Raw genomic sequence first — 19,057 nt, 5'->3', positions numbered from 1 at the left:
AGTCTAGCCACTGTCAGAAATAGCAGAACAAAGTAACACTAGAGATAATCTGATGGCGAGAGGCAAGCGCAGGAACCCAAGCAACAGAAACCAAGACTGCATACCATCATCGGAGCCCAATTCTCCCGCCAAAACAATCATGGAATATCCAAACACACCAGAAAAGCAAGATCTAGTTTCAAAATCATATTTGATCATGATGCTGGAGGACTTCAAGAAAGACATGAACACACTTAGGGAAACACAGGAAATCATTAATAAACAAGTAGAGGCCTACAGAGAGGAATGGCAAAAATCCCTGAAAGAATTCCAGGAAAACACAATCAAACAGATGAAGGAATTAAAAATGGAAATAGAAGCAATCAAGAAATAACACATGGAAACAACCCTGGATATAGAAAACCAAAAGAAGAGACAAGGAGCTGTAGATACAAGCTTCACCAACAGAATACAAGAGATGGAAGAGAGAATCTCAGGAGCAGAAGATTCCATAGAAATCATTGACTCAACTGTCAAAGATAATGTAAAGCGGAAAAAGCTACTGGTCCAAAACATACAGGAAATCCAGGACTCAATGAGAAGATCAAACCTAAGGATAATAGGTATAGAAGAGAGTGAAGACTCCCAGCTCAAAGGACCAGTAAATATCTTCAACAAAATCATAGAAGAAAACTTCCCTACCCTAAAAAAAGAGATACCCATAGGCATACAAGAAGCCTACAGAACTCCAAATAGATTGGACCAGAAAAAAAACACCTCCCGTCACATAATTGTCAAAACACCAAACGCACAAAATAAAGAAAGAATATTAAAAGCAGTAAGGGAAAAAGGTCAAGTAACATATAAAGGGAGACCTATCAGAATCACACCAGACTTCTCGCCAGAAACTATGAAGGCCAGAAGATCCTGGACTGATGTCATACAGACCCTAAGAGAACACAAATGCCAGCCCAGGTTACTGTATCCAGCAAAACTCTCAATTAACATTGATGGAGAAACCAAGATATTCCATGACAAAACCAAATTTACACAATATCTTTCTACAAATCCAGCACTACAAAGGATAATAAATGGTAAAGCCCAACATAAGGAGGCAAGCTATACCCTAGAAGAAGCAAGAAACTAATCGTCTTGGCAACAAAACAAAGAGAATGAAAGCACACAAACATAACCTCACATCCAAATATGAATATAAAGGGAAACAATAATCACTATTCCTTAATATCTCTCAATATCAATGGCCTCAACTCCCCAATAAAAAGACATAGATTAACAAACTGGATACGCAACGAGGACCCTGCATTCTGCTGCCTACAGGAAACACACCTCAGAGACAAAGACAGACACTACCTCAGAGTGAAAGGCTGGAAAACAACTTTCCAAGCAAATGGTCAGAAGAAGCAAGCTGGAGTAGCCATTCTAATATCAAATAAAATCAATTTCCAACTAAAAGTCATCAAAAAAGATAAGGAAGGACACTTCATATTCATCAAAGGAAAAATCCACCAAGATGAACTCTCAATCCTAAATATCTATGCCCCAAATACAAGGGCACCTACATACGTAAAAGAAACCTTACTAAAGCTCAAAACACACATTGCACCTCACACAATAATAGTGGGAGATTTCAACACCCCACTCTCATCAATGGACAGATCATGGAAACAGAAATTAAACAGTGATGTCGACAGACTAAGAGAAGTCATGAGCCAAATGGACTTAACGGATATTTATAGAACATTCTATCCTAAAGCAAAAGGATATACCTTCTTCTCAGCTCCTCATGGTACTTTCTCCAAAATTGACCATATAATTGGTCAAAAAACGGGCCTCAACAGGTACAGAAAGATAGAAATAATCCCATGCGTGCTATCGGACCACCACGGCCTAAAACTGGTCTTCAATAACAATAAGGGAAGAATGCCCACATATACGTGGAAATTGAACAATGCTCTACTCAATGATAACCTGGTCAAGGAAGAAATAAAGAAAGAAATTAAAAACTTTTTAGAATTTAATGAAAATGAAGATACAACATACTCAAACTTATGGGACACAATGAAAGCTGTGCTAAGAGGAAAACTCATAGCGCTGAGTGCCTGCAGAAAGAAACAGGAAAGAGCATATGTCAGCAGCTTGACAGCACACCTAAAAGCTCTAGAACAAAAAGAAGCAAATACACCCAGGAGGAGTAGAAGGCAGGAAATAATCAAACTCAGAGCTGAAATCAACCAAGTAGAAACAAAAAGGACCATAGAAAGAATCAACAGGACCAAAAGTTGGTTCTTTGAGAAAATCAACAAGATAGATAAACCCTTAGCCAGACTAACGAGAGGACACAGAGAGTGCGTCCAAATTAACAAAATCAGAAATGAAAAGGGAGACATAACTACAGATTCAGAGGAAATTCAAAAAATCATCAGATCTTACTATAAAAACCTATATTCAACAAAATTTGAAAATCTTCAGGAAATGGACAATTTCCTAGACAGATACCAGGTATCAAAGTTAAATCAGGAACAGATAAACCAGTTAAACAACCCCATAACTCCTAAGGAAATAGAAGCAGTCATTAAAGGTCTCCCAACCAAAAAGAGCCCAGGTCCAGATGGGTTTAGTGCAGAATTCTATCAAACCTTCATAGAAGACCTCATACCAATATTATCCAAACTATTCCACAAAATTGAAACAGATGGAGCCCTACCGAATTCCTTCTACGAATCTACAATTACTCTTATACCTAAACCACACAAAGACACAACAAAGAAAGAGAACTTCAGACCAATTTCCCTTATGAATATCGACGCAAAAATACTCAATAAAATTCTGGCAAACCGAATTCAAGAGCACATCAAAACAATCATCCACCATGATCAAGTAGGCTTCATCCCAGGCATGCAGGGATGGTTTAATATACGGAAAACCATCAACGTGATCCATTATATAAACAAACTGAAAGAACAGAACCACATGATCATTTCATTAGATGCTGAGAAAGCATTTGACAAAATTCAACACCCCTTCATGATAAAAGTCCTGGAAAGAATAGGAATTCAAGGCCCATACCTAAACATAGTAAAAGCCATATACAGCAAACCAGTTGCTAACATTAAACTAAATGGAGAGAAACTTGAAGCAATCCCACTAAAATCAGGGACTAGACAAGGCTGCCCACTCTCTCCCTACTTATTCAATATAGTTCTTGAAGTTCTAGCTAGAGCAATCAGACAACAAAAGGAGATCAAAGGGATACAGATCGGAAAAGAAGAGGTCAAAATATCACTATTTGCAGATGATATGATAGTATATTTAAGTGATCCCAAAAGTGCCACCAGAGAACTACTAAAGCTGATAAACAACTTCAGCAAAGTGGCTGGGTATAAAATTAACTCAAATAAATCAGTTGCCTTCCTCTATACAAAAGAGAAACAAGCCGAGATAGAAATTAGGGAAACGACACCCTTCATAATAGACCCAAATAATATAAAGTACCTCGGTGTGACTTTAACCAAGCAAGTAAAAGATCTGTACAATAAGAACTTCAAGACACTGAAGAAAGAAATTGAAGAAGACCTCAGAAGATGGAAAGATCTCCCATGCTCATGGATTGGCAGGATTAATATAGTAAAAATGGCCATTTTACCAAAAGCAATCTACAGATTCAATGCAATCCCCATCAAAATACCAATCCAATTCTTCAAAGAGTTAGACAGAACAATTTGCAAATTCATCTGGAATAACAAAAAACCCAGGATAGCTAAAGCTATCCTCAACAATAAAAGGACTTCAGGGGGAATCATTATCCCTGAACTCAAGCAGTATTACAGAGCAATAGTGATAAAAACTGCATGGTATTGGTACAGAGACAGACAGATAGACCAATGGAATAGAATTGAAGACCCAGAAATGAACCCACACACCTATGGTCACTTGATTTTTGACAAAGGAGCCAAAACCATCCAATGGAAAAAAGATAGCATTTTCAGCAAATGGTGCTGGTTCAACTGGAGGGCAACATGTAGAAGAATGCAGATCGATCCATGCTTATCACCCTGTACAAAGCTTAAGTCGAAGTGGATCAAGGACCTCCACATCAAACCAGACACACTCAAACTAATAGAAGAAAAACTAGGGAAGCATCTGGAACACATGGGCACTGGAAAAAATTTCCTGAACAAAACACCAATGGCTTATGCTCTAAGATCAAGAATTGACAAATGGGATCTCATAAAACTGCAAAGCTTCTGTAAGGCAAAGGACACTGTGGTTAGGACAAAACGGCAACCAACAGATTGGGAAAAGATCTTTACCAACCCTACAACAGATAGAGGCCTTATATCCAAAATATACAAAGAACTCAAGAAGTTAGACCGCAGGGAAACAAATAACCCTATTAAAAAATGGGGTTCAGAGCTAAACAAAGAATTCACAGCTGAGGAATGCCGAATGGCTGAGAAACACCTAAAGAAATGTTCAACATCTTTAGTCATAAGGGAAATGCAAATCAAAACAACCCTGAGATTTCACCTCACACCAGTGAGAATGGCTAAGATCAAAAACTCAGGTGACAGCAGATGCTGGCGAGGATGTGGAGAAAGAGGAACACTCCTCCATTGTTGGTGGGATTGCAGACTGGTAAAACCATTCTGGAAATCAGTCTGGAGGTTCCTCAGAAAATTGGACATTGAACTGCCTGAGGATCCAGCTATACCTCTCTTGGGCATATACCCAAAAGATGCCTCAACATATAAAAGAGACTCGTGCTCCACTATGTTCATCGCAGCCTTATTTATAATAGCCAGAAAATGGAAAGAACCCAGATGCCCTTCAACAGAGGAATGGATACAGAAAATGTGGTACATCTACACAATGGAATACTACTCAGCTATCAAAAACAACGAGTTTATGAAATTCGTAGGCAAATGGTTGGAACTGGAAAATATCATCCTGAGTGAACTAACCCAATCACAGAAAGACATACATGGTATGCACTCATTGATAAGTGGCTATTAGCCCAAATGCTTGAATTACCCTAGATCCCTAGAACAAACGAAACTCAAGACGGATGATCAAAATGTGAATGCTTCACTCCTTCTTTAAATGAGGAAAAAGAATACCCTTGGCAGGGAAGGGAGAGGCAAAGATTAAAACAGAGACTGAAGGAACACCCATTCAGAGCCTGTCCCACATTTGGCCCATACATATACAGCCACCCAATTGGACTAGATGGATGAAGCAAAGAAGTGCAGACCGACAGGAGCCGGATGTAGATCGCTCCTGAGAGACACAGCCAGAATACAGCAAATACAGAGGCGAATGCCAGCAGCAAACCACTGAACTGAGAATAGGTCCCCTATTGAAGGAATCAGAGAAAGAACTGGAAGAGCTTGAAGGGGCTCGAGACCCCAAAAGTACAACAATGCCAAGCAACCAGAGCTTCCAGGGACTAAGCCACTACCTAAAGACTATACATGGACTGACCCTGGACTCCGACCCCATAGGTAGCAATGAATATCCTAGTAAGAGCACCAGTGGAAGGGGAAGCCCTGGGTCCTGCTAAGACTGAACCCCCAGTGAACTAGTCTATGGGGGGAGGGCGGCAATGGTGGGAGGGTTGGGAGGGGAACACCCATAAGGAAGGGGAGGGGGGAGGGGGATGTTTGCCCGGAAACCGGGAAAGGGAATAACACTCGAAATGTATATAAGAAATACTCAAGTTAATAAAAAAAAAAAAAAGAAAAAAAAAACATATAGTTCTTCAAACATCGCTTATTCTAAAAGTTACTTTTACTTGTTTAATTGGCACATAGTACCAGGTTTTCTTATGACTTAGTTCTGCTGGATCCAAGCCCAACACTCCATTTCCTCAACACGTGTTCCCTTTCACCCCTAGTGCTTCCCTTTCCACCCCACACTATCGTGCAACTGTGTATATTACCCTCCCATAAAGCCTCTTAAAGCCTCTTTTCCACCTCAGGAGCCCCTTTCTGGTTTCATGACCTCTACCCACACTCACTCCCACATAATTACATGTATGAACAACCTAGAAGGTGGGATCTGCAAGTAAGAGGGCGCATACAGGTTTTGTCTTTCTGACTTGAGTGATCTCACTTAAAACACATTTTCCGGTTCTACTCATTTTCCTGAGAACTTCATAACAATTTTTACAGGTGAATAATACCCCATTGTGTAAATGTGCCACATTTTTGCTACCCATTCATCTGTTGGTGGATTTGTCTGATAACTCCGCTCCCTTGCTATCATGAAGAGTGCATCAGCAAGTGTGGACATGCAAGTGTCTCTGAAGTAGGATACAGAGTCCTTGGGTACGTGTTGAGTGGTATAACTGGATCCTATGGTAAATCTACTTTTACTTTTTAAAGAAACCTCCACTCTTGTTTCCATCGTGACTGCAGACATTTACATTCCCACCATCAGTAATATCCTCACATAATTCTACCATCTTGTTTCTTGAACATAGCCATTCTGGTTGGAGTATTCAACAGGAAAGCACTTAACCTCCTTTCTTACAGCTTTTGAGATGTATGTAATGTCGATCTGTGTAACCCTATGGTACAATAGCTTTCTAGAGCTCCCTATTCCTATCCAACTGAAGCCCAGTACCCATTGACCGACCTCTCCTCTTCCCCTCTATCAGGCCCAGCAAATGGTGACCACCATTCTTCTACCCAGACCTATGAGATCAACACCTCATAGTTCACATATACATGACACTGTAAGATCACATGGTGTTTGTCTTTCTATCCCTGACTTACTTCACTTCACAAAATAATCTCGACCTCCATACATGTCCATACAAATGTCAGGATTCCATTAACTTTCATGGCTAAGCAGTATTTTATTGTGCATATGTACTACGTTTTCTTTTCCCATCCATTAGGTCACTGATGAGTGTTTAGGTCACTTCTGTTTCCTGGTGCTACAACAAACATGAGTGTACACATGTCTCTCTGATTTACTGATTTCATTTCCTTTGGATAGATACACAGGAGTGGGACAGGAGTTCTATATTTTTTATGTGTATGAGTGTTTGTCTGCATATAGGTCTATATACACGGTGTGTGAAGTGCCCCAGGAGGCCATAAGAATATTGGGTACACTGAGATTGGAGTAACAGATAGTTTTGTGCCTCCATACGGATGCTGCAATTGAACTCAGGTACTCTAGAAAAGCATCCAGTGCTTTTAACCTTTGAAAAATCTTTCAAGTCATTAACCAGTAAAAGTCACTGTTGTTCTGCATTCTCATCAGCATTTAGTGTCCTCTAGTTTGCTTTTTAAAAGATTCAGCTTCTCTAATATGTGTGTAGTCATATCTCATCACTTCGATATACAGTATTCCCCAAAACAGTATCTTCACATAAGCTCCTTGTGTTTATTATATTTGGTATATCTGGAGGCAAGTGGGCTTTTTAACAGTCCTTCTGAAAACCAGACTTAGTGGGAAGATCTTTCTAGAGGCATCATCTCTTGTTTCTCACCTTTATTTGCCAATCCAATTCCTACCACAGGATCCTGGACTCAAGTGGAAAATTCTGGTTTCTTTGGAGACTCAATTATTTCATGTGATGTTTTTGTGGATGCTATCTTAAGAGAAGATATTTTGCTGAAGCAGACATGTGAGAGGATGTTTTGGTAAGGCAGACACTTGAGAGGGTCTGTGAGGTTTGGAAAGAGTGTAAGTATAGCCTGACAGACAGTGAACAATTCTCTTGCACTGGTCCACCTTGCAACACTTTGCTGATCTTAGTTTGTCATGACTTTAGAGATAAAAGCACCAAAGAATTTCGTGGTATTCTGGCTGCTCCTGTGGGGTTGTGCAGAACGGGGGAGCCATGAGGTTTTACTAGACTGCTATTAATTCATGTTTTGTACTGTACTGCTGATATGCTGATAGTGGAGATTGGAATCACCCCCAAAGAGCTACTTCTAAACAGGTCCACAACCTCCTTTGTCCTATTAGCCATCTTTCTCCCCTACCTTCGGCCAGTGGACTAGAAGGGAAGTTGAAGCATTAAAGGACCCTAAATGAAGTAGGTTTTGAAAACTCTAAGCCTACATTGGAGTGTAGCAGGAATGCTTTCACCATAACCTAATTCCTCAGCTTTAGATTTCTATCATTTGCCTATCCACCAACAATGCACATGAATAAAGAAATAATCTATTGAAAGAAGCATCCCTTCACATGGGGAGGGGTGCTCACAGGTTGCAGCCGTAACTTAGAGATGCACTGGCCTCCATAGTTTAATGACCTGGGATTGCATGGGTCTCTATGGGCACCTCATCTGACGTCCCAGGATCCTCCCGGACAAGGATATTTGCTATGTTACTTTCAGTTTCATAATTCAAGACACATTTTGATTTTTTGATTAAAAAAATAGATGTAAGTCCACCTATAAAGTCTAGAAAATTCAGTTTAGATTAGGCGTATACTTATGTACCAAACAAATAAATAACAGTATACTGAAAAGAAATCCACCTTTCCTCGACAGCCCCTGATATCATTGCTGTATCTACTCTTTACTGTAAGAAGAAATTTTCTATTTCCCAAGTTTTAGATGTCTTGGGGTGTGCTCCACTCATACTTCCTGGTGACTTACCAATTATTGTTCTCAAGAGCTTGAAAGCACATTATCTCTTTCATAGAGTAGGGTCCATTGCCTCCTCTGCTCTCTGTACCAGCAACAGCGGTCGCATCCAGATCCTCATCAGGGGGACCCTTAGCTCTCTTCTCTTTTTGTTGGTTTCTATTTACGCTGAAAGTTTAGAATAGGCAATCACCACCATCACCACCACCATCACAACCATGGGCTGGATACGTTATGCATTTTTAAGTACCGAAATGTGCCATGAACTGCCTTTTCTCTACTCGCTCCCAATTCAAGATCAACATTACTAGCAACCAAACTCTCTCAGTTACAATCACACAATCTTTGCAGCTCTGGAAGGAAGGGACTATCAGTATTTTCCCACTTAATTCCATGCAAGTATCTAGTGATTATCCTTCTTGTAACCTTCTATAGTCACCTCTATGTTGTTGATTTTGCTTGTTTGGTTTGGTTTGGTTTCCCAAACAGAACCTCTGTCTCCCAAGATGGTCTTGAACTCACTTTGTAGCTGAGAGTAATCTTGAACTTATGATCCCCCTCCAGCTACATCCCAACTTCTGGGAAAAAAAGGTATATTTTTCATACCTGGCTCTGGGTTGCGATGACTGAGCAAATGCATACTTTTGACAGCTGGCTATTCTTGGCTACAGTGATGACTTCAGCTATGACCTTCTTCCAGTCCAAAGATTTCTTCATGCCTAAATTCATCCTCTGGTAAAAATACTGACCCACTTCTATAACACACAGGGAGTATTGCCTAATAGATTATTCCAAAAATGTCAGAAATCATAAACATTTTTATTAATGTGCTAAACTATAAATATACACATTGAAAGAAGCAAGTCCTCAATCTTTACTTATAAAATCTTTACTTATATAAAATCTTTACTTACAAAGCTTGAATACTTTAATATTGCTCTCTATACCTCCCTCTGTAACACTAGATTTTTTTAAAAAAAACTAAAAGTTCATTTTGCCAGAAATAGTTTTAATGCACATGAAGGGAACCTTTAGTTTTCTTTTATTTAGTTATCCTAATGGTTACATCAAAGAATTTTCTAGAAATTTTAACTAGAGAATCTTAAATATAATCATACTATTATATAAAGTGCAAATATAATTTTATAAGAGCATTTAAGAACTTTTCTATTCAGTCCTTTGATCGTCTCTAAAAGAACACGTCCTACTTCAAATGCTTAGTAGACGTGGGTTTTCAAAGATGTCTTCCTTCAGGGGAGAGGAAATATCTTAAATAGCAAGACTTTGGTCTATACACTGGAACTAAGCAAAGTGAACCTTGTTGCTATTTTACCTGTTAGTCTTTTAGTTACTTCATGACAAGTATCAGAGTTGCCCAAAGCTTTTTTATCTCCCAGGTTCTAGTTCCTTCCTTCATTCCTAACACAGCATGCTTTCCTAAACTCAACCTCTTTCCTGTTTCCCATTGAAGACAGGTACAGTTTCTCAAGCCACACAGAAAGTTATGGTAACCACCCAGTAGAAAATCATACCAGGGTGCCTCCTGTCCTATCCATTACCCTCCTAGGTAGGTGTCCAATTGCTGACAATGTTAAGATGCTCCCTCCCAGGCCCTGCCTCACTTCCAGCCAAGAGTTTCAACTACAAACAGTTGAACATTCTAGACCAGTGGCTCTTAACCTATGGGTCTTGACCCTTTTGGGGATTGCTTATCAGAGATCCTACAAATTAAATATTTGCATTATAGTCCTTAACAGTACAAAATTACAGTTATAAAGTGTTACTGAGATAATTTTATGGTTGGGAGTCACCACAACATGAGGGGCTGTATTAAATGAGCCCAGCACTGGGAAGATTGAGAAACTCTGCTCTAGATCTTGCAGCCTTCCTAGGCATTATTCTGCCTCGTGAGGTCCCTGATGCCAAATGCAGGTGCCCTTAGTACCAGCCAAAATGACATTCATCTCTCTTGTCAGCATCAGCAAAGCAATCCCCCTATGCCAACATCTCCTCGATCATTTGTTCTTTATCCACTTGACTGCATATTAGAGATCCCTGAGGAGCTTTGACAACCACGGGCAGTCATGTGCTACCCACAGAGGCTCAGATAGAATCAGGCTGGCTAGAACTAGCATGGCACCTTAAGAAATCAAACAACAAAAATCCTCATGTGCAGTCAAGACTAAAAACAGTGAGCAAATACAGATTCATCCAGAGGGTATGCTTATCCATTAAACACATTTTCTCTCTCACATTACTATGGTTTAAATGTAAAGTAGCCCTCACAAGCTGTTGTTGTTTAAACACTGGTGGTGATGGTGTTCAGAGACGTTATGGAACCTTCAGAGATAGATCCTCAATAAAGGACGTGGGTCACTGGTAGGTTGTGAAATTTACAACCAACCTACTTTCTGAACAACCTGTGCTTCCAGGAAATGCCACAAATCATACAAACAGTTCCTACAGAGCGCCAGCCACTGTGCCTCCCCCTCCATGAAACTGTGAGCTAAAATAAATCCTCCTTCCCCTAAGCTACTTCTTGTCTGGAATTAGGTTACAGCAAAGAGACAAGCAACTGAGAATGCTGGGTCAGTAGATGTCTCCCCTAGTCATGTCCTAACCAATACTCTGGGTTGTTAGCATAGACATCTGCTATTGAATGTTGAGTGAATAAACAACCCCAGATTCCCTTAAGATGTCCATCTTTGGAGAAAGACAACCTCTCCTTTTCATCCTTCACCTTCGGGGCTTTAGGGTCATCTCCGTGTTTATTGCTACCTGATAGACATGGAATGCTTTCACAGACTGTTTCTGCCTACTGGTTTCTGCTTCTTCCTTAGCTTATCCAGTAACTGTTCCTCTCAGCCATTCACTTGCCATTCTCAAGTCCCCATTCAACCTTTATTACCACTCAGGATATCTTTCTTTAGATGTTGTCCAACCATTCACTGAAGCTTGTATTCTACCCCTTCTGCCCCTTCATCTCTTCTTTTCACAACCACCTTTAGACACACTTCCATTCTCCAGCATCATTTTGCCATCTCCTGTCTACTCCTCAATCCACAGCACTCTATTTCCTCACCTAGTGTGTCACAGGCATTACCTTGTCTGGGGATATCTCTAATCTTTGAATGTTTTAATATTTCCCAGTATGACTTTCTTGAAGTCATTTCCTCTCTCAGTCACACTCCTACAGCTTGCCTCTCCTACCACTGACCACTGTTTTTCAGTGTTCCTTGAAGACTTCTCCTCTGCCACCAGACTTAAATTGTGTTGGCCTCTAAGGCCCCAGTCTGTTCCCTTGATTGCATTTAAACTGTTGTAATCCTACTTGTTGCTTCAAGTATTGTTTTTAAGCAGATGGTTTCCAGAACTAAGTCTTCATTTCCAGACCTTTATCCTGAGATATGAGGTGAACTTAATATCTCATAGTCCTCTCAAATCTAATACATCCAAAATATAACCAATTGTCTTCTTAGAGTAACAGTACACTTCCGAAAAGTTATATGATTCAGGCTCCAACCTGTCACTTTAAGAGCTCCTGATAGGATACAGAATTAATTCAGAGAGCAAAGTGCTTGTCCTGCAAGTGAGAACCAGAGTTCTGATCTCCAGAACCTACATAAAGACCAGGCTGGCAAGGTAGTCTTCAGGAATCCCAGGACTGAAGGAACTGAAGCAGAGATCTCCAGGGCAAGCTTGCTGGCTAGACAGCAGAAATTAATGAGCCTTGCATTCAGCAACATGCCTTGCCCCATTAAATAAAGTAGAAAGGGATCAAGGAAGACCATCCAGAGTAAACTTAATGGCTGCACATGCACTCCATGCAAACACACATGTGCACTGACGCAATGCAAACATGCATACACACCACGTAATATACAAGTGAGAAAAAATAATAATAACAAACATGAATGAACAAAAGCTACCATGTGACCACTCAACTCTGAATCATCTGAGCAGAACCTTGCTTGGAGTGTACTCCTCAAATAATTCCCTTTCTAGATTCCCTATCTAGGTATAAACAATGTTTTACCTGGGTAAGACACACACACACACACACACACACACACACACACACACACATATCAGAGTAATCACCAAGTCCCATAACTCTCCCTTTTGAAAACTTCCTATTCATAGACACCTATTTAGTGGTTTTCTAACTCCCAAGTATAGTTCTAGGTTCTGGAGATAACGTGATAAACAGGAAGCTACAATTTTGCTCTTACCATCTCCATAATCAATATCTGACAGCGTCCAATCAGAAAAGCAGACCCATTGAACGACAAGAGTTTCAGAGTAGAGATGGACCTCATGCAACTGTGGGAGGTGGTAGCTGATTTGTGTACAGCTGTCGCTTCTTCGTGTGGTACTGGCTTGAAGTCAGCAGGGTGGGCCGTTAGGAAGGAAAGATGGGCAGGAAGTGGAGAGCAAGGACAGGCTTAACCTCATGTGAGTAAGTTGGAATTCAAGAGGACAACCCAGAATGAGCATGAGTCTGTTGCCACCACCAAGCTGTCAGCTTCCACAGTGTGGGTGACCTATGACAGGAGCCAACACCCTCCATCCGCAGTCTAAACCCTTATCTGGCTCAAGACTTGGAGAAATTGCAGAGGTTTCTGAGTCCCAGATGCTCCCCTGTGCCAAGAACCAGCACATCCCTGATTGTGACTGTGTGTTTTGGTAGTGCCTGAGCCTACGCCAGTTTTCCGCATAAACATGGCTGGCTATTTATGTCCCCCTCCCGATGGTGAGATAGAGGGAGGCAGTTACCATGTGGTCTCAACTATCCTGGAACTCAGTATATAGGCCAAGCCTGTCTCTGCTGCCTGAGAACTGAAATCAAAGGCATGCACCATCACTCCCAGCTTGTAGAAATAGATTTTAAGGCTGATCCTTACTCAGAACCCAACAGGGAAAAGAATTTTTGGGGAACATGTTTCCAGTTTAACTAAACTCACCAATGCAGAGCCACTCACTGTGGTATCTGTGCCCTGAGTGTGAGATTATGTACCTCAGATTTGCCTTACTCTCACTCTGGTACCTAGGGGATAGCTGTAACCTCTGATCAGGCTGCTGACCAGTTCAGATCTGCATTACCTCTCCGTCAGCAACAGCTCAGCCCAGAAAGTTCTTTACTTGGTGAAGTCATTAGGCATGTCTGGAAGAGACAGTAGGATCAAAATAATAGCCATTTAAACAAAACCAAAAACTATGTATTTTTAATAGAGAATGTTTGTGGCCACCTCTGCCTCTTCAGCCCTGAATCTCAATGTGCATCTCTAGTAAGTAGGACTCGAAGAGGCACAGCACAGAAGGCCAAGTGACTGGTTCTCAAATCTGTCCTTACGTTGCTGTCTATGAATGAAGTCTGAAGTTCCTGCGTTCAATGTCGAGCCCTGACAGGCTCTGTGGCTATGGAAAGTACCACATTTCCACATTTGAAGGGATGGGATTCAGCACAGGCTTCCTGGCTTATATATGTCTCCCACGCATTGAGAGTAAGTATAGTGGGTCTGTACAATTGATGTGCAGGAAAGAAGACATGTTTCACAAGTCTCAAGCTGAAGTGTCGTTAGATGCCTTAAGAACATTAAGAAGAGGATGCCCCTCGACAAGAGAAAGGCCAAGAGGACAGATATCACCACGGAGGGCATTGGTTACCTACACTGCAATAGTAGTTGGGGAATATGTACGCCCCCCACGACAAGTCACTACTTTATCCTCTCTCTGGTCTTCTTCAAAACAGGAGGCCCTTTGAATGTCACCCTGTCTCCACCCTCACTCAACCAAACCATAGTAATCATTCTTTTTAAATATATGAAAGCTCTTCCTTTGGCTTACAAATACACAGAAGACTAAGGACAGCCCTTCCTGGTAATTACTGAGACACAGCTGGCATTATGTTTTGCTGAAAAGCAAATTCGAAAACTGAATTTGGAGCTACAAACAGTTTGCTGTCCTGTCTTGCTTGACACTCTGAAACTCAGAAACATGCTTCAACAGTTCCGAGCCTCGGCTGTGTGTCATTAGAGACCATCTAAAGGCAAATCTGGGAGATTATATTCTCGTTCACTGTAGGGAGACTGTGCAGCCTGCAGAATAGCCCAGATACTGCTGCTGTCATGTGACCATTTCACTAAGAAAATACCACTTCTAGGGAATGATTTCAAGAAATTAATCAGTGGACACAAAGTGTATAGGATGGTCAATTCAAAAGTGTGTGGGAGTAGTCGATAAATATAATAAAACATTAACCATTTTCTCTCTCACACACATGCACACATCTGCACAGACAGACAGACACACAGACACACATACACAGACAGACACACACACACCTTCAAAAACAATGCCAAGACATACATATATTTATAAACTAGTGTTAATTATGCTAGGTAAAAACATAAGGATATAAAGGAGAATATTCTGTGTGATATGTGTCTTGGCCCATGGCTACCGTGTATTCATTCATAATTTATAAATGAGTAAAGACTTCCTGAAGACCTAAACCCCTCCTTCTGACTCCAAAGTGTTTGTGAACTTCTGATGGGTTGAGGGTGAGAGGGTTGACTACGTCTGAATTTTAGAAAACTCTGAAAGGAATTCACAATATGTGTAGAGGGAATGATGACCAGTGGATTCACCAGGGCAACAAAGAAGAGATCAAAGGTGACCATCAGTCTAGGTCGGAACGCATTTCCTTCCTAGCTCTTCCCAACTCAACTACATACGGATGGGTGTATATGAGAAAAAGTTTGACCTCCAGCTCCTTCTTGGAGAGAAGATATCATAAAGGCCTTAATAGTAATGAATAAATGTGGCAATAGTCGAAGGGAGATGAATCCAAGAGGGGCTTCCAGACCCTCCACACAACCAGTAGTGACGTTCATCTTACCTCAGCAACTGGCATGAGCAACCTTGCTTAGAGACTTCATTCTATCCCCAGCAAACTCATGACTGACTGCATAGGTCATAGAAGAGGTGTCTGTGTGCTGATATTTACTGGCATTTGGAACTGTCAGTTCACAGGCAAAGCCATTTGTCTTTTCCTGCCACCTTCAAGGCTGTTCTCCACAGCATCCAGATTCTGGGATTTGTTCAGTAATGGCCTCAAAGGGGAGACTTCAGTTCCTATGCAGTGCATTCTATAATTCTCGAGATCCTGGGGAATACAGATGCTGAGGAAGCTAGATCCCCGGTTAATTACCAGTAATGTTCAAGAGTCAATTTAACCTGAGTATCAGTATGAGGCTAACCAAACCTGGAAACCTGTAGATGGGAGTGAGCAGGATGGCCTTCCAGAATGACTAATTTGTCCAATATGCACTTGCTATGAGAATAACTACTACCTCCAGGACAGAAATGATGTGACTTCTGGGACAATACCATATCCTGGTATTGTAAGAAAACAGGTGCGCATTCAGCAGTGACTAGTGGACGCCAGTGAAACTGATGATAAAGGACATTAAGACTACTTTCACATTTTACTCATGAGAAGCTCAAAAGAGATAAGAAAGAAAATTTAGCTTTTTGAGGAAAATAGATAGGGGTTGGTTATTTGGAGTGCTTAGCTATAAGATGTGACCATGGTTCTAGAGTCATCCTTTGATAACCACTTAAGCTGTGTTCTTTACTAACACTGGGGGATTGGGATTCTGTGCTCTCATCCAGCACCTCTCTTTGCTTCATTTCAGATACATGTGGAATTGGAGAGACCCGATGGTGCTGTGGAGATGAGCAAGAAGGGGTTACAGCCATAACTACACACTTATTTGGAGATCTGCAAGGGCTCCAAGCCCGACAGAGGGGACACTCTCTGTCCTCACTAAGAGGGGACAACCACAGCCCATCACAGGTTCCTGCTTAATGCCCTAAGTAAGAGACTTGGATGCCCTCTGGATTTTCTTATCCTTGTCCTGTGTTCAGAGCTTGCCAAAAGGCAGAAGGGGTGTCCTCTCCTAGAGTGTTTAAAACTGGGATATCTACTTTAAATCTTGAAAACTTCTTGTTGAAAAGGTTTTTTGACCCCCCCCCCCCAAGTGGAAGAATGAGGTATAGAGCAAGCCAGGCAAGGGGTAATGCTCTATCTTTCCTGGGTTACACCATCTGTGTCCAGGCCAAGAGCATAAAGACGGGGATGGCAGAAGCACCACCCAGAAAGTGGTACCATAGAAAGAGCACCATGCGTGAAGTTAGTATCTGACTGGAATGAGTGGTTAATGACATCCTTTCAAGGGTGACCATATAGTTTCTTATCTAAACCATGATAGCTTGAACATCAAAGGGGGCCTGTTAATATTTTCACCAAATAATAGACATAACACTAAGACTGCCCCAGACCAGTCACAAGGCTTCAATGATGTAATTATTACTATGTCCACTAGCCCCATAGCCTTCTGCTGGATTATACAGAAAAACAGAATAAAATTTAAATGTAACATGAACTACAACGCCCCAAATAAATGCACCTTAGTAATTTTTTTTATTTTTTAAACAGGCCTACTAAATACCAAACTATATGCCCAAGATCTAGGTTTTTTAAATGACTGTTTTTAAGATGATTGTTATCCAATATTTACAATTAACCAAGGTGGTAAAAAAAGAAAAAAGAGTATGGTATTATACCACCATTTTGTAAGAACCCAATTTAAAGGTCCAAGGGAATGTGAAGATAATTAGTTTCTAAAGGTGATGGTAAACTGATTTATAGTGTAAGTTACATGAATGGGCATTTTATTTATTTGACCCAATATTTATATTAATATTTGGGAACATAATTCCTTTTCATCTTGACAGGTGCTAACACAGGTTCTTTGTGACTCAACAAATTCAAAGCAAGATCATAATTGTTATACAACCATGCTGACTTTTGTTAAACTGACCATCCTTAAACTATGGGAAGAAGACTCCTAAAAGACTTTTTTCAGGACCTCAGCCATCAAGGAAGGGGCCAGACTTCAGCTTCCCAAGTCACCCTCTGCTTTGCAGAGGGTCTCTCTGTGTGTCTGCTGTGTGTGTCTGTTTCCTCGCCCTAATAAAGGCCTCTTTTTCCAAAACTGAAACACATAATCTTTCCAGGATTAAATCAGGAGTGGCAGCATCACTACCATCTCTGTCAGTCCAGTTCCATCAATAATCCAAGGCCCCCTTGAAGTTTAAGGACTTGAGGAAGGAGTCAAGGCAAGTCATGGCGTTATTGCCAAAAGTAACTCTTCAGGACTGGAGCTCTTGGAGGCCCACTACCCTCGCCATTCTGAAAACCCATGAGAGAAAGTTTTGTGTGTTAAGCACTCAAGCATCTGACATACTTCTAAATGTGAGTTCACAAATCGACATCTGCTAGCTCATCTTCTTCTCAGACCTCTGTTCTGTATTCTCTTACGAGTTCTGTGGCCTCCTGAGAAACGTGCTCTGTCCTTGAAGGAGAGAGAGGGCCTGTGTTGAAACCAAATGAACTATTGACGACCATAACTTGGTACAATCACCAAGCATAACCTTCCTGCTGCCAAAGGACAACTATACAATGCCCAAGAGTAAGTAGTGTGTTTGCCAGGTGGCTCTCTGGGGTAGCTGGTAAGTCCTTACTGTATGAACATATCACCAATGTTACTATTCTGTTGATGGATGATGACAAGACACCCTGAAATTGCAAGGTGAATGGGTTCCTTTTACAAACACAAAGGGAAGACAGAATCCTAAAGTTGCTTAAGACTTACCTAAAAGCGTACATTCCACAGTCATGGAACAGAGCCTCTCTGCTTTGTCTTACACTAGACGAGCTGCAGCCTCCTAGGGGATACTGGCAAATGAAGGGCCTGGCATCAGTTACAGGAAATCACCTTCCTGCGCCTGGCTGGTCATTCGGTCCCTGAGAAATTAAGGAATTAAGCAGGGAAGAGAATAACAGAGAGGACAAGATATCCAAGGCTGCTGCAGCTGGGCTCCTCAGAACTAGCAAGACACCCCAGTGTCTGTGTAAACATGTGTAAACAGACACTAACTTCTTTCAACCCAGATATAAATGTATATATATATACACATATATATATATATATATATATATATATATATGATGGATAAAATATCTTGCTAATGTGGCTTGATAATAAAGCTCCACAGGTAAGATCATGTTTTCTTTCTTTTTCCACTAAGTTGTGTGACTTTATGAATGATGTTTTAGATATGATTATATTCAAAAGACTTCTGTTTTGATTACAATCATTCCTTTTATCTCCTATTGCCAAAACAAAGACAAAACAGAAGATAGATGTGTACTGTTATTGTAACTAAAAATATATCAAGCAAAAGGATGAAGACTAACAGGCACAGGGATTGTTTTGCAAACAGAGTTGGGAGCTATTTAGAACCAACATTTCTCATCTTTATATGTGATAACTCGTATATTTTAGAACAAGCTTTATTCAGAAGTTTCCATCAAAACAG

General features: G+C 40.8%; 1 long non-coding RNA gene across 2 annotated transcripts in view; it reads left to right on the top strand.

The window, feature by feature from the left end:
* LOC120100608 (uncharacterized) overlaps window positions 1–17,670 on the top strand; it is a 72,347-nt gene extending 54,677 nt beyond the window's left edge. For both annotated transcript variants that reach the window (XR_005500412.2, XR_005500411.2), the window contains 2 exons: window positions 16,309–16,489; window positions 17,411–17,670. This is a non-coding gene — a long non-coding RNA (uncharacterized LOC120100608). The remainder of the gene's footprint in view (window positions 1–16,308; window positions 16,490–17,410) is intronic.
* The last annotated feature ends 1,387 nt before the right edge of the window (window positions 17,671–19,057 follow it).

The sequence above is a fragment of the Rattus norvegicus genome, chromosome 2 (assembly GCF_036323735.1).
Source record: "Rattus norvegicus strain BN/NHsdMcwi chromosome 2, GRCr8, whole genome shotgun sequence".
NCBI classification, from domain to species: domain Eukaryota; kingdom Metazoa; phylum Chordata; class Mammalia; order Rodentia; family Muridae; genus Rattus; species Rattus norvegicus.
The sequence above is the reverse complement of the archived record's forward strand: the minus strand, read 5'-3'. Positions and strand labels throughout refer to the sequence as shown.